Raw genomic sequence first — 22,265 nt, 5'->3', positions numbered from 1 at the left:
CCAAAATTTTGGTTTCTCCCTTTTATTCACTTGGGTCTGCCTCTTAGCATTTTAAATATCATTTTAGTATTTGATTAAAGTTGTTGATTTTGAGGATTGGAGAGGGAGAGATTTGGGTTGACTCCTAAGGCTTAGTGGTGGTTACACCATTGCAACCAAATTGGGAACAATTGCAGTCACTCAAAGGAGTAAGTACTGCCAGCTTAGTTAATAAATGAGGCCACTGTAAAACTTCTGAAGAATACCATGCAGTAGTAGTAATTTAGTATATCAGTTGAGAAAATCAATGACAAAAATTAGTATAAGTTAAACAAAATGTTTAAATAAGAAATACCATGATAGCACACACTTACTTTTCATGATCATGACATGTACTTTTCCAAGCTGTAAACAAGCTTAGTGTTTCTATTTCATTTGCAGTCAAACTCTGAACTCTTCTGAGTATCTGTCACTCATTGTAGACCATAAATTTAAGCTAAGGAAATGCTTTCTAATTCTGAGTCAGCTGTTCCTGTGCTACCCTAATAACAGTGTTTTGTAAGCAGCATTGCTGGCACACACTGAACTAATTCAAATGGAAGTATTTGTGCCATGTAATGATAGCTGGCAATTATCTGCGATTTGGGGTAACCAGGACAGATAATCTTTGAATAATTGACCACAGTGACCCATATGTCCTCCCAATCAGGAAAAAAATCCTTGCCATTACACATTTGCCATGAATGATCCATGCCATATGCTATTTATATTATTTATTCTGATGCACACCAAGTGTGTTCCATAGAACACTATGAATTGATGATAGGTATTTTAAGACAACAGAGAACCCCCTTGTCAAATAAGTACAGGTAGCTCATCTAGATGATTTCCTTCTTATAAATGCCTATTTAATTTTACATATAAATTCCCGAAGAAGTCTAGTAATAAACTAAAACTTTAAGAAAGGGTAACTTGACCATTTGTTTAAAAAGTAAATGGCTATTTTCATTAGACTTTTACTCAGGGTTATTCCATAGAACATACTTTGGGAATTGCTGCTTGACTAATTTATCTTACCTCCTTCTATTTATTATTTAATTAATTATTTGTATAATTAAAGAAATTATTTTGTCTTCCTTTCTTCCATCCAATTTTCTTCCCTCTTCATTCACCCTTTCCAATCTAAGTAGATTGTCAGATTGAGCAAATGAAAATAGAAGACACAATTGACGTTTAATTTTAGACAGTGAAACATTTTTTCATTTAAATACCAAATATTGCATGAAATATTTGAATATAATTGCGTGCCTTCTATTTTATCTGGCACTGTACCAAATCAACTGACAATCTATAAGTAATTAATGAAACTGTCAGCTTAATTTAGTAATAAGTACAAGGGAAGAAGTAATTCAATGCTTATTGAATAAGTTTAAAATGTTTCAATAATAAAAGTGTGAAACACATTCTGAAGCCACTCTGTCTTCTGTATTTTTTAAATGATTTTAAAATGAATAGTGTAGCCAGGTGTGGTGGTGCATGCCCATAATTCCAGCTCTTTGGGAGACTGAGGCAAGAAGATCACAAATTGGAGGTCAATCTGGGCAACTTAGTGAGACTGTCTCAAAATAAAAAATAAAAAGGGCTGGAGATGTAGCTCAGTGTAGAGCACCCCTGAATTCAATCCCCAGAACCTAAAAAAAAAAAAAAAAAAAAACGTGTATTCATCCTGGAACTCTAATATGCCATAATCTATACTCCAGACTGAGCACTTTCACTTAACAGATGAGGAAACTGGACCTTGAGAAAAGTGGTGTGACTTGCTCAAGAAACTTCTCCCACAAGGAGCTGGTAACAGCCAGGCCAGCGTCTCATTATCTGACTCTCAGGCCAATGGCAAAGACTCACCACCATGCTGTCTCTATTGTTCACTGTACTGGGTAGTGCCAAAAGAATACCTAGTCAAAAAATGCAATGGATATAGTTAGCATAGTTTGCCACTTTGGTTAAATCAAAATGAAGTGGAATACATTAAAATGAATTTAATGGAATATAATAAAATAAATTTAAGGCTCAAATTAAACTGGCTAATGTTTCTTTTATCAAGTCACTTCACAGTCCATCAGGATCTCAGTCCCTCACTGATGAATGGTATATAAGAGTACACATTCCAGCATGTTTTTCATAAACCTGTGTGTTTCTATTTATAAATGATTATCCAGGATAATGGTCATCTAAAATGTTTCACATGAAAAATATAAAACCTAGAATTGTACACAGTACAAAGAATAATACTTCAAGGAGTAATAGTTGTGATAGATTCCTTTCTACAGAAAGCAGAGCTCTATAGTCACAGTACATGATACATCACCTTTCTATTAAAGAGTGATGTTATTTGGGTTAAAGTATTGAAAACCGCTAAGAAAAGAGTCAATTAGGTGCTTCTTGTTTCCGAGGAGTGTCTCATTTGGTATCCATCTCACACAAACACTACTATCCCCTCTGGTGGCATATGACTTAGAGAAATGAGAGAGAATCAAGGTGTTTAACAAGGATATTTTGTTGGTCAAGAATCAAGAAGAAAGAAGCATCATTTTCAAGCTAATTGGGTCATGTGTGTCTAGTTTATTCCTCCAATCAACAGATATGAATATAAAAACAGCAAGAAATATTCTTTACTTGAATAAGTGGTATCCTCACTGGAAGCCTATGTCCCTACCTTACCCATGTTGCCTACATTTTAAAATCAGATTTTATAGATATTCAATCTGGTACAACAGGCTGTTTTTTCTGCCTGTTTTCCCCCTCTTATCAACATGACATAGCCGGCACAAGGAGAAATCACTGAAGTATCCTGATTGTTTCATTAGGAAGTGGAATCCCTAAAGATGGTGAATTTTCCTGGAAATTATGTGTTTTCTTTGAATTGGTAGTAGACACCCATCCACAGGTGTTGGCCACTTGTCAAAGACCATGAGATCCTGAAGTTCTCCCCTCATAAGAATCAGTTCCCTTCAACTCTACTCAACCTCTAACCTACCCTAAGGTTTTTAAAATAAAAAATATTAAGAGGTATTTGACCTGTAGCAAATGACTAGCAAGTGACTTGGCCTTTCTGACCCTTAGCTTCCTCATCTACAAGATGGGGATGATAGTACATCTTCTGCAAAGGAATTAATGAATGTAAAAGTATTCAACACCATGCCCAACACACAGGCAGTGCTTCTTAAATGTTATCTTGTATTGCTACTGATTAAGAAATCTGGTGGTGATCTTGGTGTTTAATCTTTGTGAAACATTTTCTTGATCTCAAAATACTGTTTTTATGGATGATCAATTTTGGCAGTGATTACAGTAGAACAAATGAAGGCCACTCTTCCTTTAAAATCACAGCTTTGTCCAAAGTTATGCATATGGCCTATGTGTATAAGTGATTAGAGGAAATTATAACTAAAGAGTCCTATAAATGTTTTATCATTTGCCATTACACATTGAGTATCATTTATTCAAAATTCTTGGAATCAGAATTGTTTCAGATTTTAAATTTGGGGAGTATCTGTAAACATTTAATGCACTCTCTTGGGGATGAATCTAAGTCTAAACACATAAATTCATTTATGTTTCATATACCTTATACATATACCCTGAAGGTAATTTTATATTTTTAATAATCTTATGCATGGAACAATGTTTCATAGTATGGAATTTTCTACTTGACTTAACACGTGGGATGCTCACAATTTTTCAGAATTTAAAGTAATTCAGATTTTCACATTAGGGATGCTCAAACTGTATTAAAAACTTTTTACTATGGACTTTACTGTCCATAATGATATCCAACACACCGTTGGTGGAGATCCAGTGAAGCTTCAATGCCTCTCACCAAAACTTCAGACTTCTCTAAGATTGATGTTGTGATGGGAAGTGAGACTTTGTCCCTGATCCCAGGAGTCACTCGTTCATGTTTACAAGCTAATGGATTGTTTACCTTCATGGCTGATCCTGAAGTGCTTACCTGCTCATGTCATACAGTTAACTGCTTGTCCATATAGGGTAGCTTAACCAAGTGGTAAATTTAGGTCATGTGAAATATTAAAGTAAACATAAATATTTACTCTGAAGAGCTGTGTGCCTGGAGATGGATGTTCTTAAGACCTGGACAAGGAGTCAGGTTCTCTGTGCATTTTGATTAGGAATGATTATGAAAGAAGTAAAGAAAAACTTCATCATTTAGCTTTTTTTCTAGAGACTGTTAGGTCTCCTTCCAGAGCGGGAATGTTTATAAAAACTTGAATTCCTGTTAAAGGACTCTATATACAGGTTAGTGTACTATATACTAAATTACTTAAGGATATTTACTTCCACAAGGTCAGAAGCTCAGGCTTAGAATTCTGGGTTAGTCAGTATTTCTGGTTCCCCCTCTGCTAAGAGCAAAATGCTTTACCCTCTGGAGAAATGTCCTTTCCCCATTTTTCACATTGGAGATATTTCTCAAAGTTGTCATAAAGATTAATTGACATGTATTAAAGATGCTTGGTAAGCAGAAAAATATAAGAAAATAGGTGGAATTATTTTTCTGAAATGAGGTATGTGTGTGTATTTGTAGTCCACATACTCTTCTAGTTTCTGCATGTAGTGTAGCTCACTTCTATAGTTTGGGAAAACACAGCAGTTCCAAGTCAATAACAGAGTAAAATACTCAAAACTTTATACCTCACAGAATTTGTTGGAGACAGACAGACACACACACACACACACACACACACACATACTACATGAACACACATACATTCATAGTGGTTTCAGTCAGTATTGGGTGGGGTGAATTGTGGGAATGATGTAGTTGATATATTTCTTCTACAATAAATATTTGGTACTCCCAAATCAAATGATTCCCTGTGCTGAACAAAACTTTTAAATACCCTCTTAATGGGCCCATTTACACACTTACCAGTATTTATAGAAGTTCACATTTTATAAGACATTTTTTATCTCACTTAGTTCTCAACAATTTTTAGAAAGTTATTATTCCTGTTCATATGTGGAACATTGTGGTGTGGAAAGTTAAGAAACTAGAGCAGAATAACATAGTTAATTAGTGAATGACCAAAATACAATTCTGCTTTATTTATCTTTCTTCTACTCTGTGCTTCCTCTAATATGTTATGTTTAGGGTTTTTGGTTTTTTTGGTTTGGCAGCATAGGGTTTGTTTTGTATTTTTAGCTGTTTAATAAAGGAAACAGGTATTATATAAAATGGCTGGTCAAAAAAGGTAGGCTTAAATATGCTATGATACATATAATTTATTTTTAATTAGGTAAAGTTGAAGTATAGCATTAAACCTTTTGACTATAATATTAGTTTGTTCCTGAAATAAATGTCCCTTTCAAGTAAGTTTTTTTTTTCTAGTAAAGAATCATATTTTTACCTTTAAAAAGCCAAAGCTACATATTGGGTGTTTGACTATTGTGTTTTTCTCCTTTCAAGAGATGTACATGTTTTCAATCTGTAATGCCATACCTGAACAAAGTCAGAGAGTTGACCATAATTGCTGTCTGCTACCTCCTCTTATGCATGCTGAGCTAGACCATTGGAACACTATCTTGATAGAAGAGGTTTTGACAGGAAGAAGAATGTAGCTAGACTTGCAGAGCTTGCAAAATCACAGTTTTATGAAACTCATCCTATCCCAACAGAAAACCTAAGGACTGGATCTATACAGAAAGGACTTTATGCCAATCTACACAAATAATTTAACATGCTATACAAAAATCCCTTTTTCTACATAGCCTTCATTCATTGATGCTTAGTAAAATAGGAACTACAATGTAAAATATATTTTGCCTTCAGAGACTAAAAAGCACATAGCCTCTAATGCTGTTAGCCTGAGAATTCATCTGTAAAAAGTTTTTTTCCCAAACAAGGCTTTAAAATAAAAAAAAAAATTATAAAGCAGCTTATCTTAGAAATTATATCAAGACCAATAGCGATACACACTGGACTACAAATCCAAGACTTGAAATCAATTTCCACTTGCAGATTTTAGGTAAAGGACATGGTTTTCAGTTGATTGTCACAGCCAAAATGAGCTCTGACTTCTTCCAGAACGGCAGGTAGAAAATAGGAGCTTCAGAGATCTTCAGAGCTGGTTTGTATGACATCTTAGTAGTCCAAACCCCCACACACATGGGCCACTCAGATTGAAGTGTTTTCACTTTTATTCAAGTGAAAGATCTGTGAAGAGACAACTGCAGGCAAAGCCTGTCTGTGATATTTGGGACAGAAAGGGTGGTAAGGGTCAGTTATTCTGTATAGTTGACATGTCAACAATATGAATGCTGGGGAAATGGCCCCCAAATGGGATGTTGGACATCACCTTGCCCCAGCAAGAAGAATCTTGGAGAAGCATTTACTTTGACGATGGGAGGGTGTTTTCATTTCTTGGGAATTTCCACAAACCCAGAGTGCTGGGGACTCGAACCCGGGCCTCCAGCATGAGAGGCGGGCACTCTACGAGATGGGCTATATGGTCTGCGAGAAGCATTTACTTTGATAGTAGAACTAAAGTAACTGTGTACAATGTTTCAGGGAACCAGGGAACTCAGGAGATCATTTTCTTTTTGATTCATCAATACTTAAAGCATCAGTACTTAAGAACCCCAGAACAGAGTCACTCTTTCCTGTCCCTCATCATTAGCCAGCGCCCAGCCCAGTCTATTGGAATCTCGATGTTCTCCATGAACCCTATTACAGAGGATTTGCCACTAAACTACAGTGTAAGTCCATTGCCCAACCTCTGTATTGTTCTCTGGAGTCCAAGACATTTCTTCAAAAGCTATAATGTCCGTAAATGTAAGCAGCAGCATGTTGAACATGTAACCAGCCACTTCATTTTTAGTCACAAAGTTGTTGGCTGTTAACTCTAGAAATCACTCCAACAGCTGTTTTTCAACAGACCTTTTTTTAACCAAACACATCCATGTTTTAGGATAGTTCTATTGGTGAGTGTATTCCCTTCCATGTCTTCAAACCCCTGTGAATACTTGTTCATGAAGTTTCTTGTAACAAATGGAAATTGTCACCTAGGATAATTTCCTCCAAAAAGTCAACAACAGCATTAATTTCAGCATCCTAGGCAGAGACAGCCAGAAGGGAGTTGCTGCCCTTTTAGATTAGGAGGGTGCATGTTTTGCAGGAGGTAGCGTCTGCGCATGCGCCGAGATCAGTCTTTGCTCCACGTGGCTGGGGTCTCAGTGTCAGAGTCCGTTATAGAAGGCTGAAATGCAGGGACACAATAAACCTGAAAAGACTTTCGTCTATAATTTTATGTAAGTATTTAACCATACTTAATAATATTCTTGATAAAACTTATGGCAGTAGAAATGCTGAACAACAGCAATTGAATAGAAAAGAGAATTATCTTCTAATGCAGTATTTACCTTACAATTAGAGAATCGTAACCCCAGAATATGTACCAAAAAATCCTAAAAATTCAACAGTAAAAATACAAACAATCCAACTGTAAAATGGGCAAAAGACATGTACATATATTTCAGCAAAGAAGACAAAATGATGGCAAATAAACCCATAAAAAGATGTTCAATCTGTTAGCTGTTAGGGCAATGCAAATTAAAATGACAATAGCTTGTCCACACAACTATTAGAACCGAAATTTTGTTTTAAAAAGTATTATGCCAAATACTGATGAGGATTTGTAGATGTCTCACACATTGCTGGTGGGAATGTAAGAGGGTACAGTCGCTACTCCAACAGTTTATATAGTATGTGACTCAGCAATTGAATCCTTGGGCATTCACCCCAAAGAAAAAATTTATGTTCACACAAAAACCTATATACAAATGTTTGCTTAAGTGTTTTTCACAATAGCAAAATACTGGAAACTACTCAAATGTCCTTCTTTGGGTCAATAAACTGGTATATCCATACAATAGAAATTTATTCATCAATAAAAAGGAATGAACCATTGATAGACAGAACACCTTGGATGAACCACAAGGGTAGTATGCTTAGTCAAAAAAAAAAAAATCAAAACATTACTCACCGTATGTTCCCATTAATAGAAGTCTCAATGATAAGACTCGAGAAATGAAGAACAGGTTAGTGATTGGGAGAGGCAAATACAAGGGGGTAGCATAAGGGAATTCTTTTGTGATTACAGAACAGTTCTATATGTAGAGTGTAGATATTTTTTCATCTAATGACTGATAAAAGTCACTCAAATTTTAAAATCAAATAAATAAAGGTCCATTGACAACTAAAAATTTTAAAAAATTTTTTTCAAATCACTTTTGTTTAACACAAATATGAAAATATTTAGACAAAATTTCAGTTTAATTCCACCTATATACCAATGTTTATGTTTAAAGCAAATGTTATGATTTTTTTAGCACGCAACAATTTTAACATACAAAGATGTATTTTTTGTGCTAATAAAAAACAGAGAGAATGTTCATGGCTATGATTCTAGGAATTATTTGCTATTGTTCCTTTTCTTTCCTGTTGCAAAATACAGTCTTTACAATTTGCTGCATTTTCTCCAATGTTTCCAAAATTGGAGGTTTTATAAGTAATGTTTAGGGGCTACATAACCATGAGGCAATGTCTGTCTTTCTTATCTCTCAGCCCTTGCTTGGAAAAAATTCCCAGAACAAGGACTTTTCTTCCACCATATCTGAATTGCTATTGATACCACTTTATTTTCCTGAAAACTCTTCCAATCGGTTTCCCTTAGATTTAGGTGCGATTCCAAAATGACTAGTTGATCTTTATACCCTTCAGAAGGAATGTCATTAGGAAGCCCGAGCGCTTTAGTGACCCCTGGGAGGAAAAGGCAATGACCTGTCAACTAGAGTCCTTATGTAGGTGTCTTTCTGCTCTCAGCACCTGCCTGTTACTTAAGAGAGGCACGCCACTTAACTCTTTTTAATTTGTAACTGAGGAAATGGAAGACACTGAGGAAAGGCAGGATATTAAAAAGCAGGTGAGAGGGCTGGGGAGATAGCTCAATTGGTAGAGTGCTCGCCTCACAAACATTAAGGCCCTGAGTTCAATCCCCATACCACACACACACACACACACACAAAAAGCAGGTGAGATAAAATAAGACTTTGGCACAAAATGACCCAGATGCAAATACAACTGTCAAAACTTCAGGAAATTAACTTTTCTGTACCTAAGTTACCTTATCTTTAAAATGTTTATGATAATAATAGCATCTGCTTCCTCAGTTGTGCAGATTAGATGAGAAAAATAGGTTTTAAACCGCATAGCCCTGCGCCAGCCACATATGAGGGCAGTAACACATTTGAGTTACTATCCTATTTCTTAGCCCCCAGGGCATTTTGAAAAGAAATAGCTTGCAATGAAGAGGAGTGATTGCTAGGAGTGAACAGGGTTAATTAACTTTTCCCAGGAAATGTGTTCCTGAAAGGAATATATATTGATTAAGCCTTTCAAAATGGAGTCATTTTAAAATAGACTAAGGGAAGTCAGTTTGTGCAAAGTGAGTGCTCAGACCTTTGTGTATCTGTGTTGAAGTTCTTTAGACACTCCTACTTGACTTTTCCCTACCCTGTCTTCATGGTGTCAAAGATTAGGGTCTTGATAACTGTTTCCAACAATGTTGCAGTGAGGATGTTTTAAACAGAGCAGGTTCCTTGTGAAACATTTTCTCCATGTCCATGGTTTTTGGAGTATGAGGCAAGCCTTAACCCCTAAGAAGAGAATATGTGTGTGAACTAATGGAGGGAGAGTAGAAATACTCAATGACCTGAAATTCATCTTAAATTCTGGGTGGAGAGAGTAATCCACCTGGGAAACTGAAAATGGTTTCCTGGAAAAGACCAAGGGACAGAAAGGTTTGTTTCCTTTGAAATGTTTTCACATATTTTTGTTGTTGTTATTTGGGGTGTTTTGGGGGGACAGAACAAAGATATGACCCTTATGTAAAATATGGCTTATTTTTCCCTTCCCTGTCCATATGGTATCACATTACCTACTTGAGAACTTGCTAAGACCAAGGGTACATTGGTGCTGTCTTTGTGTCTCAAGTCCTTGATACTCAGCCTCAATTAAGTTTATTAAATGAATATATCCTTTAAGATAGCTGGACACAGTTGCACCTTTATTGCTCAGTTGTCTGTTTAGGGGTTGTGAGTGAGGGGGTTTTAAAGCATATTAATTTTAGCAGGATGACTAAAAGCTCCCTGAGGTCAGGGAACAGGTTGGTTGTATATACTGTCACATCCTTAGAGCTTGGCAGTAACATCCTGTAGGCACTCTATAAGCATTTACTATGTGAACGCATGAAGAAGAAGAAGAAGAAGAAGAAGAAGAAAGAAGAAGAAGAAGAAGAAGAAGAAGAAGAAGAAGAAGAAGAAGAAGAAGAAGAAGGAAGAAGAAGAAGAAGAAGAAGAAGAAGAAGAAGAAGAAGAAGAAGAAGAAGAAGAAGAAGAAGAAGAAGAAGAAACTGGAAGAGTGTGAAGTTTCATTGTGGAGGGAAGGGCTGGTTTTGGACTTCCAAGAATTCTGACAATACCTGAGAGACCAGAAGGCAATTTCACCCCTTCACTCAGCATTTGAAAGCGGTTGTAAATCGCCTCTTTATTTGGGTCTGGGACAGAGGTGTGTCCCTATGCCCCGCTGTGGGGACCCCTCGAGCCAAGTTGCAGGGGAAGGTAGCAAAGGGGCGAGAGCCAGCCAGCACGTGCAGCCGCCCAGGGGAGGAGGAGGCTGGGCTAACGCAGCCCTTAGTCAGCAGCTGGGCTCGGTTTTGAAACAAAAGCCAATGTCCTCCCTCGGAGTCCGCGGCCGGTCAGCTCCTAGGGGGAAGAAAGCCATGCTGCCCAGCCGGTTAGTGGCCCAACTTACTTTTCCAGAGCCTGGGACAAAGGGCCAACAGATGTGCAGGAATGGGTGGGGTGTTGGGAATGGGGGACGTGGGCATAGGTCGTTCAGACCCTCCCCTCGCGGCCTCTCTCCAGAAGGGCCGGGGTCTCCTGTGCTTTGCGCCTGTTTGTCCCGGGTAGTCCGCTTCCGAGCCGAGGCTGCTCGGGTCTGCGTAAAACTGAGGCACCTTTGCCACTCGCGCCCCAGAGCACAGACACACCAGGCCCTGGTTTCATGAATGAAATCCAATCGTGTGGATATAAATAGCCGCGAAGGCTGCTAACGTCACAGTGCTAGCTGCGGCCGCCACAGCGTCGGAGCTAGGTGCCGGGCGCTCGGTTCCGCCCGGCTGCACCGCCTGGGAGCGGGGTGGGGACAGGAGAAGGGGAGGGCTAGCGGTGGAAAGGGGCGAGCCCCTCTCGCCCGGGTCGGGGAAGAGCGGCAGCGGCTGGGCGAGCCGGCGAGGCGAGGCAGGCGAGACAAGACAGTGCCATGCTGCCTTTGTGCAAAGTTGGGCGGCGGGCGGCGCGCCGCGCGCAGGGGCCGCGCACACCCGCGACCGCGCGCAGCCGTGGCTGCTGCTGAGTGGCAGGGCCCCCTGCTTCCCGCCTGGCCCTTGAAGGCGGAGAGAGCTCGCGTCTCGCTCGGCTTCAGGGTAGGTTCTGTGTCGTGAGTGCGCTACGGTATGAAACTTCTCTGAACAGCAGCCTTGGAGCCCCCACCACCCTGGCCTCCGCGGGTGGCAGGTGGGGGCGCCTGGGGCCGTGCCAAGCGGCCAGCAGCACCCCGAGAGTGAGTTGTGGGACAAAGCTGCTGTAGGGGCCGCCCTCGCCTCTCTGTGAGGCCGGGTACCTTCCCATCAGAGGCAAGCAGAAGAGATTTCTAGGAGTGCCCGCCCAGCCGCGCCCCTAACTTGGAGCTCAGAAAATGTACAACGGCACCCTTAGCAGGCTGCGCCGGGAGGGGGTGGTGCCGCGCCGACAAGAAAGCTCTTTTTCTTCGAAGGACAGTGGTGGGGATCCGGAGGACCTGGAAAGGGGGATTCGCTGGCCCTTTTGGCGCTCGCACCCTTTGAGAGTTGACTGGAGCCCACAGTTGGCGTTCCCTCCCTTCTACCCCACACCCCGTGTCTATGGAATCTGTTGTGAGTTGCTGTGACAACAGTAGGAGCTGCCATGAGGGGCTTGCACACGCCTTACCTTGGATCTGTGTGCTCAGCTTTCGGGGAAAACTCTCGGGGTGGTTGGGGGGGTGGGTGGGGACAAGAGAATCCAACCTCCTCCCCCAAAAAGAAATGAAGGAAGGCACAAATGTGTAAAAATATATCGTTAGATCCTACTGTTAGCTGCTTCGTTTCCATCCCCAGCAGTATCAAACATCTCAACTGAGGAGCAATGTCAATATTTAGACTTGGACAAGCCAGAAAGTTAGAAGAGAGCGCCAAGCGCAGGGCTTTGACTTGGCTTTGCACGTCAGCACACAAGCTGTGCCTCTGGAGCTGACTGTACACATTTGCTGGGGGAAAAATGCATGAAGGTTGATATATGCTCAGAAGCATCAAGATCTAGAAAACTCTAGGAAGTTAAGACTAGAAAAGTTACCCTAACTTTGAACTCTCCCAACCTGTGCTGTTCTGGGAGCCCTGCTGATCGTTAGCCAAATGTTTCCCTTGAGGTTTCATTGGTTTGGACCCCCCTCCCCCGCCCCCAACCAGGGCTGTGCTGCATATTCTACAGGAAACATTCTAAACTGCAAAAACAATACTGAGTTTATCGGTTTTCATCTTTGTATGAGGCCTCTCATTATCAACAGATAGTAGAAAGGTCAATAGGCTAATAAATTTGTTTACAAACACTATTTAGAAATTTGGGTTTCATTTCCAATAAGCTTTTAGATGCCAAGAGAGTCAGTGGATACTAGAAAATAAACCCAAGCTCTTTTCATTATAAATAACATCCGCATTCTGCTCCACAGGTGGAGTGAGAATTAAATTGTTACATTAAACAAGGTTTCCTGGATCATGTCTTGGACATATTAGTGGGAAACATGTTCAACCAGTTGATCCCAGTATGAAAGGCTTTGAAAAATGATTGGGAAGCAATAAAATCACAGTCAATGTTCTTCTAATCTTGCTTATTACTGTTATTTTCCCAGATTTTGAAGGTAGTATAAATATTAAGTACACAGGGCAGTGTGTGATCACAGACCTAGGAATAGAAACACACATAACAGATTGGTGTTATTGAAATAATAATATAATTTGTTAAACATACAAATATAGTAAGAAAAACCAGAAGTTGTTTAGACTTTAGTTGCAATTATGTTGTCTTAAAATTCTATTTTGAAGGAATGGCATGCCCACTTCTGTAACTTCTGCATTGTAAACTGCCTATAAAGTTGTCATTTTCCCCATGCATGAGTTTGTGGCCAAATGCTTTTTTTTTTTTTTTATCATTCCAAAATGCTCAGAAATGTATTTTCACAAATGCTACAAAATGTTAACCTAGCTATTTCAAGATGAATTTGACCCACAGAAATGCCACTTCTGCACTGGCACTTAGCAGAAGTAAAGTGGATTCTACCCTTTTGTGGGGAGAAGGGCAAGCAACTGTGCTCCTGACAGTAAGATTTATAAAGTATTTCTTTCTTTTGTGCAGGTAAGTCCCGCTGTGAGCAGGGTGTTCTCTTCTTCACTTCCAGCAAGCCAGGTCAGTGTTTTTGTGCAAACTTTTGACCACAGACAGACAGATGACATCCTGTGTCTTAATTCTGAGCAAGCATTTTAGAACAGGTTTCTTAGTCTTTTGTCTTAAAAGAATTTGTTTTTGTCATTTTGTGTGCTCAGTTATGAACATCACAGTTCAGTGATTATTCTTTTTACTCTGTGAGTAAACTGGTATTAAAACAAGCCTTGAATCAGTTTGTCATTTATAAGACTTTTTTTTTTTTTTTTACTTTGGGGATTCATGGTGCCAGACAGTTGAGACTACTGGGAATCTGGGGACCCAATAATTGAGGTATATTTCTGTCCTGATATTAGAATTCTGGAACTAAAAAAAAAAAAACTTGATACAATAATAATTGATATTTATTGAGCATGAACCTAGACTCAGACAATGTGCTGCATTCTGTACATATATGTATTCATTCTTCCTCAAAAAAAAAAAAAAAAAATCCCTGTGAAGTGAAATCACTCTTTTGACCCCCAGGCCACAAGCAGGGAGTTGGAAGTTCAGAGAGATTAGATATGTTTAATCCCTGCTAGTAAATGACACAAATAGGATTTTTTTTTTAAAGTTCTGTCTTCCTCTAAGACATAAACTACTTCAAAAATTCTTCTGTACCAGGGAAATAAAGGTAAAGAAAGGTTAAGTGACTTACCTAAGATAACTTGATAACTGCAGTTCATATAATAGCACTCAGTAGCCCAGCCATTGCAAAAGAATAAATTCCACTCTTTTAGGTAAAACAGTGAAATAATAAGTATTCATGTATACTTTTTGGCATGGCTCTATCAAAGATAAGATTTTTATCATGAGGTCTCTAGCATCAAGAATTTTATAAACAGATTTAAAAAGCAAAATACTAAAACATTCATATATAAAAATTAGAGAATAAATCAAGATAGGGTGAGTTAAAAGGCCAAATTGGGGGTCAGTAGTATATTTACCAAAAGTTCATTTTCCACTCTGTTGGTATTACTTTGCAATTTGATGTATGCATGCAAAAACAATTTACAAGCACAGTTGTCTGGATAGATGGTAAATGAGTGAAAGTTTGGGAAAAGAAAATGTAGAAATTTCAACCTGATGGGGAGAGATTATGCAGCCATTAAATTATAATATCTCAAACTCAAATGACATTGCTTCAAAAGCTTCATAACAAAATCATGTGGGCTATTTGATTCTGCACAGCATCATTGAGAAAACACTATATTTTGGCATGATGATTACAAGTGCTATATCCTTTATGGAACCTTAGTTTGCCTGAAAGGTGATACAGAAATAGATTTGGACACATAATACCAAAGTCCTGGAAATGGCCAACATCTGAAGTTTAAGCAGGACATTTTTAGTTTGTGCCTCAATTAACAATCCTCTCTTACCCCCTCTTTCCTTGTCCCTCCCCCTCATTTTTTTTGGGGGGGTAGAATAATTTGTAAAAGTTGTTAATCCTTCTTATGGAATTTTATATAAAGGGGTAATAAAGAAATGAAATAGGAAACAACTATTTAAAGACATCTTTTTAATGTCCAGATAGACCCAACTCAATCTAAGAGCTCTAAAAGCATAATTAGTTAAGAGGCATTTTTAAGTGTTTAAGGGGTTGTTGAACACCTTCCTATAAGAACTTTGTCCTATAAAAGTTGCTCACTATGGACTGTTAGAAAATAGATCATATTCCATAACAGCACTATTATTATCAGGAAGATCCCTTTATAAGCCAACACCTGTCAGCCAATGTATGGTTAGTTTTGAAAGTGGAATGCCATAAAAACATCAATATAGCAACTATAAACCTATAATTTATTTGAAGCAATAAAATTATACTGCAAATTACATAATGTTAAAGTCAAAAGAAATTTGGAGATAAGCATGGTATCTCTAATAATTATCGCTTAATTAGTAATCAAACACTTGTTTTCTTTTTCGAACTTCAGAAGGCTTTGGTTAATATGCATGCCTTGCCTCTTTAAAAATGTCTAGAAACATTTGAAATATTGCTGGCTTTACTTGTTAAATTTATTTGTAGAAAATAGAGAAAATTCTTAAATCTATTGTTCTTTCTTTAAGAAAACAAGCAGCATGGTCTCATGATAGGAAGCCCTCCCCTTGGCTTCACATAATTGGGTCCTTGAATTCATTTTCTTCTCCACCCAGGCTTTCCACCAGTCTCACAACACCAAAACAGATCTTAGAGAGGAAAGGAATAGGAAGTCACCAAAAAGTATAGGGGACAAGGGCAGGAGGTGGGAGAGTATGTCACACTGGTGGGGCAGGGGAGAGGGAAGGGAAAAGCTTTGGGGTATCAAGGCAAGAGGCAGTCACTCAGATGGATGGGATGTTTACTGATAGGTTATTTATTTGTGTTTATTTATTTATTTATTTATTTATAGACAAAGTGAAATGACCCTCTCCTCTTCCTGGCACCTTTTGTTCCCTATGCCCAGAGGGCAAAAATTAGGAAATGGGCAAGATCTTAACAGCCTCTTTCCAGATGTTGAGGACTTTCCTGTCTGCAAATATTCCATCCAGCTGTGCAATCAAATATGTCAGTATGTCTCTCCTCCAGTTTTACTCACTAAATGGTGAATTAGCACATTTTACAAAGAAAGAAAGGGTTGCCAGTAGGTCTAGAAGAGAGCAATTACATTTCTCCATGCTGCACCTGAGTTTATTTATTGCACAGACACAGGTTAATGGCAAGTTCCCAGTGTTAATGAGGTTATGATCCCAGGCTTCATCCCTCTATGGAGAAGTCTCCTTTGAACTGTTATCCAACCATAGGCCAAACCTGTAATGACCCCTGCAATAAATACAGCCAGCACTTCTTATGCTCCTGCTGGAGGCCAGACACTTCACTACATGACAGCTAATATTCATTATCAATTCCAGTTGTACAGAAGCACAAAGTGGAACTCAGAGATGTTAAGTTAAAGAGCTAATAGAAAGCAGAGCTTAAAAAAAAAAAAAACTTTTTAGACCATTTCATTCCAAGTTACTTTTTCAGATGGCAAGAGTAATAGAAGTTAGATAATTATTCTTTAGGTTTTTATACCTTGAATTGCCCAGCAGACTTATCTGGATGAATCTGCTAACTCTTCAAGTCATTTCTAATATATTTTGATGCAGTCACAGTTTTAAACAGTTGAGTCAAAGAGAGTTGAATTGTGGAGCCAGGAACATCCTTAAGGTACTTGGTTCAACCTCATGTAGTTGATAAAATATTGGCACACAAGGAAGCAATGCAACTTGACCACTCTCAGTTAATAAGTGACATCGCCTGAACTGAACCCAGGTTTCCAAATCCCAGCCAGGGCTCAGTTCCATTACATAACACTGCCTGAAAAGTGCCAAGTCTTCTAAACCCTCCAACTTAGCCAAAATTACAACTAGCAAGTCCAAAATACATCTGAAACCCAAGGCACATCCAGAATGGGTGATAAGTGGATGCCAGCAGTATAAAGAAACGTACTAGGAGAAACTTCAGTTATCTTCACTGCTGTCAAGTCAGAACAGTCCTTTCCCTCTTAAAAACATAGCACCCCAAACTCTAATCTCTTCCATGCTCCCAGATGAGTAATCTGCTTGGAACTTTTTAATATTGTCTGAGCTCTGCTTTTTTTAAAAAATGTATTTAGTTGTTGATGGATCTTTATTTTATTTATTTATATGTGGTGCTGAAAATTGAACCAGTGCCTCACACATGCTAGGCAAGTGCTCTACCACTGAGCCACATCCCCAGCCCCTGCTTTGCTGTGTATCTTGGGTGAAATATTTCCCCACTTTCCCCATCTGTAAATGGGAGGAATATTACTTCCCTTAGAGGATTATGAGGATGTTATGAAATCACACATGTGAAACACATAGTAGGTGATCAGTAAGGCTTAGTTTTCTTCTTTGCCTTCCCAGAGAATCTCAGAGGAAAATGTTACATAGTAGGATAGTCAAATCATTCTACCACTAAATTTACTGGAGCCATCAAGTTCTGATATCATCTGGTTGGTTATGGTAACTTTTTTCCTTGATTATCTCTGGGTATAGCAGCCCAGGCACTATTGCACTTATTTTCCTCATACCCCTCAGGTTGCAGAGGTTTACTTGAATTATTTTATGCCTTTAGTTTCTACCCCAAAACTAATGGAAAATTCCTCTTGGAGATTTGTATCTCTCATTTTCTTCCAGACACTATTTTAAGTATGTTACATGTTTTTTACATAGACCTTTGCATCTCAAAGCAACATTATATTTTCAGCCAAATAACTAAGAAAGATTGCCAGAGAATGATGGCTCATATAAAACTTTTGCTTTCAGTTTTTATGTGCCTGCGACTTTCCTGTCTTCATTTGGTGTGACTGCAAAAATGAATATGGGGTGGGGTGAGGTATGCTTTCTTTTCTTTGTGTGGTGTGTTGCTGACTGGTGTATTGGTAGGAAAAGGTGTAAACACTACAGTTTCCTCCTTCACCCCCAGCACTTGATAACTACCCTGGCCTCAATGACACCTCTGGAAGGTGTTTCATCACATTCCTGGCCCCAGCTGCTGCACTTGGTCTTGTGGCACTTGCTGTCCTGCTTTGGACTTTTGGAGTCAAGCCTTTGGCAACACATTCTATTCATCACACCAAAGCTACTGTGATGATTTTTTTTTCTTATTTGTACCTGTCTTTCCTTCTTTATTTATAACCAAGTACCTCAAATAGATATATTTTCCTGGTGCCACAGGTTCCCATTTTAGTATTTGGCAAATGCATATGTCAAGACATACATCCTTTTCTTCAAGTTTGGCAATAGCAGCCATGTGTTCTCAGTGCTCTGCAATGGCTAAACTTGGGCTTGATGCTTAGGAATGACCAGTTGCTAGATTGTCCCTGACTTTTATTATTATACTCAAATTGGTTCTGCATAAGTTTCAGTTTTCATCAAGGGGTTAATTATTCTTAAAGCAGTGCTCAAACTCATTTGTGTGTGTACAACAAGAATGGGCATCTTGTTCAAAGTCACTTTCTGATTCAGGAGTTCTGAGGTGGGGAGATTATGGGTTTCTAACAAGCTCCCCATTGATCCCAAAGCTGCTGATCTGAGAACCAGACTTTAGTTGTAAGGTTGTAAATACATTACTGTACCTTAAGCTAAAAGTTAAACTGTGTAGGTCTTAATTAGACTCTTACATTGTTTGCTTATTTCTAAGTAATAATAGTGAGTCATGGAATCTTAAACATGGAAGGCAGAGCTGGCAAATCGCTTACAATTGCTCCTAAGGTCTGGGTATATAGCTCAGTGGTACAGTGTGTGCTTAGCATGTGCAAGGCCCTAGGTCCAGTTGCTGGCACCTAAAAAAATAAATGCTACTGACATAAAGATTGTATAAATTTCATATTGCCAATTGGGCCTCACAGAATGCTTTTGTTGGTGCTGCTGAACTCTTTAATCCAAAGCCAACATACGGTACATTGGCAACGGAGAGTAGTTCCCTTGTAAATGTTGGCTGATGTTTTCTTTTATGTTGATGAGTAAGATAAAAGTGAAAAAACAAAGAAATGTGTCAAAATTGTACCTATTCATCAAAGATGTGAATGAATTCTTGGCTGAAATGGATAACAGTTTTTAAATTCTGGGAGGATATTTCTTCAAATCTATTCACAATGTTAACATCTACACATACAACATGCCTCTAAATTTATTCTGCATTATTAAAAATTTTCAATTATTTTCTTAAGAGTAGAAAATCAACAGAACAATAAGGCAAGCCCTGATTTATAGTGATCAACAATTTATGTGGTATAAATATTCCCACTCTGACCAATTTTAAACTACCAATGTGACTGAGCACCAAGTTGGGTCAAGGTAGCATAGTAAGACACCATTATATGGTATTTTCACCACACAGATACAATTGCATGAATACCTCAAAATTCTAGGCTGTATTGAAAGATAAAATGTAGAAAGTGAAGCTCTTTGATTATTTATCACTATTGATTTTAGTATAATTTATTTAATGGTAAATTTATATGATTAATATTTAATACTGGCACTATTTTCATGGGCTTGCCAAATTCCCAAACTTAAGCAACTTGCTTTCATAAGCTGGTAGGGCATCCATCACACCACTGAATGTAATTCACCTGGTCCAGTGATCTTCAACTTTGACTGTACATTGATGGGGATACCCTGAGAATTCTATAGTCTGTAGTTTTAGTAGATCTGCATTAGGGCTCTGGAATCTGAACTTAAAATTGTTTTTTGAAGTGTATCTTACATAAACAAAAAATTATAAATCTTAGATCTATAACAGGATCACAGATCAAAAACACTCACATCGTAGCACAGAACTTTACCAGATCCTAGAAGCCCTTCTCATGCTCCATCCAGTCACTACCCAGCTGAAATAACTACAACCTTGACCATACATGAGTTTTGCAAGTTTTGATCTTGATATAAATGAAATTATACACTATGTCTTCTTTTGCATTTGGCTTCATTTCTCCAATATTATGTTTGTGAGATTCATCCATAATGTATGTAGCAGGAGTTCATCCATTTTTGTGGTGTATAGTATTCCACTGTATGAATAGACACCAAATTATTATTTATTTATCCATTCTGCTGTTGATGGGCTGTTTCCAGTGGCTGGTTACTTTGAATAGAGCTGCCAAGAACTTTCTCCAAAACATTCAAAACAAATCCCACAATGATTATAATGAATAGGCCACCTCTTGACTGCTTTCTCTACAACCCTCCTTCTCTCTTTTCCTTCTCATATAACATGACCAATGCCATTGATTCTTTTGTGTTAATGTACTTTTAGTTCTGAGTCATGAAGCCATGTGCTTCCATTCATAACAGTTTGTTCTCCAGGCTTTTTTTCAGTATAAGTTCCCAACCTCCACCTTTCATCCAGACATCTGCATTTGTGCATTCTAAAGAGGGATGAAACTTGGCCTCACATCAATAAGCAAGGGGGAGTAATAGATATTGTGGACATGGAACCAAAGGCTCAATTTGGCAACTGATCATTAAGGCTCCTGGAAAAAGGCTTCAAGTAAGGGAAATGGTTTTCTGTTATGTGTATCAGAGATCAGCAAAAAACTCCTAGAATATTTCAGATTCTAATATTTTTATTTATTTGAGGTAAACCAGGGACTCTTGTTTAGATATGACAACTGAATTCTTTCAAAGTCTTTATTTGGTCTGGACAGATCAGACAGTGTTTTCCTATTAATGTGTTCAGCAGGAATAGCCTGTATTTATATTCTAACTTACCTGAAAAATCTTGAAAAATTTTTCTTCATTTGCTTGAATCAGAGCATAACCTAATCCCAACTGATGTATTATAATCTCATAAATGTTTAAATACAATTTCTTAAGTGTCACCGTATCTGAAGACTTTACAGAAGTGGTCTCTGGTGTTACAGAAGCTAACCTACTGACATCTTCAGAGAATGCTACCAATGAGCAGCTTACTACAAAGCAATGTAGATACTTTTCTTCATGAGGATGGGTTTTTAAGAACCGGAGTCTTCAGACTTGATACTAGCTTTCTCAAAAAAGCACTTAAAATTTGACATGTCTTTAAAACTTGACCAATAGGTTAATTACTACTTCTTTCTTTAGATTTTTTAATTTGTTCTTTTTAGATATACATAAAGGTGGAGTATAATTTCACATATTATACATACATGGAGTATAACTTCCTACTCTTGGGGTTGTAAATGATGTGGAGTTGTACTGGTCATGTATTCATATATGAACATAGGAAAATTATGTCCAATTCATTCTACAGTCTTTCCTATTCTCCTCTTCCCTTTTTCCCTTCATTCCCTTTTGTCTAATCCATTGAACTTCTATTATTCCATCCCCCTGTCTCTCACTGTGTGTTAGCATCTACATATTGGAGAGAACGCTCCACATTTGGTGTTTTGGGATTTCACTTACCATGATACTCTCCAATGCCATCCATTTACCAAGATATGCCATAATTTCATTCTTCTTTATGACTGAATAACATTCCATTGTGTATATATATACCACATGTTTTTTATCAGTTCATCTATCAAAGGGCACCTAGTTGGGTTCCATAGCTTAGCCATTGTTAATTGAGCTCTATAAACATTGATGTGACTGTTTCACTATAGTATGCTCATTTTAAGTCCTTTGAGCATATACCAAGGATTGGGATATCTGAGTCAAATGGTAGTTCCATTCTGAATTTTCTGAGAAATCTCCATACTGCTTTCCAGAGTGGTTGCACCAATTTCCTTTCCCACCACCAATGTTTGAGTGTACCTTTTTCTCGGTATCCACGCCAACATTTATTTCTACTTGTGTTCTTGTAATTGCAATTCTGACTGGAATGAGATGGAATCTCAGTATAGTGTTCATTTGAATGTCTCTAATTGCAAGAGATGTTGAACATTTATTCATACATTTGTTGATTGATCATACATCCTCTTCTGGGAAGTGACTGTTTAGTTCTTTTGCTCATTTATTGATTGGGTTATTTGGGGTTTTTTGGTGTGTGAAGTTTTTTGAGTTCTTTATATATCCTGGAGATTGATACTCTATCTGAGGTACAGGTGGCAAAGATTTTCTCCCATTCTGTAGACTCTCTTCACATTCTTGATTGTCTCCTTTGCTGTGAAGAAGCTTTTTAGTTTGAT

At 38.2% G+C, this 22,265-nt stretch overlaps 1 protein-coding gene across 7 annotated transcripts in view; it reads left to right on the top strand.

The window, feature by feature from the left end:
- Rhobtb1 (Rho related BTB domain containing 1) overlaps window positions 1-22,265 on the top strand; it is a 129,725-nt gene that overhangs the window by 42,567 nt on the left and 64,893 nt on the right. For 3 of the 7 annotated variants that reach the window (XM_047552915.1, XM_047552917.1, XM_047552914.1), the window contains exon 3: window positions 13,543-13,593. The exons of 1 other annotated variant lie outside the window; for it this stretch is intronic. The gene's annotated coding sequence lies outside the window, so the exon portion shown is untranslated. Of the gene's footprint in view, window positions 1-10,829; window positions 10,850-11,302; window positions 11,541-13,542; window positions 13,594-22,265 lie in introns of those variants that run through there. 3 more of the 7 variants (XM_047552918.1, XM_047552913.1, XM_047552920.1) reach the window with 3 other exon arrangements.

Source organism: Sciurus carolinensis, chromosome 5 (genome assembly GCF_902686445.1).
Source record: "Sciurus carolinensis chromosome 5, mSciCar1.2, whole genome shotgun sequence".
Lineage (NCBI taxonomy): Eukaryota > Metazoa > Chordata > Mammalia > Rodentia > Sciuridae > Sciurus > Sciurus carolinensis.
Note: the sequence above shows the minus strand (reverse complement) of the source record. Positions and strands in the feature narration are given on the sequence as shown.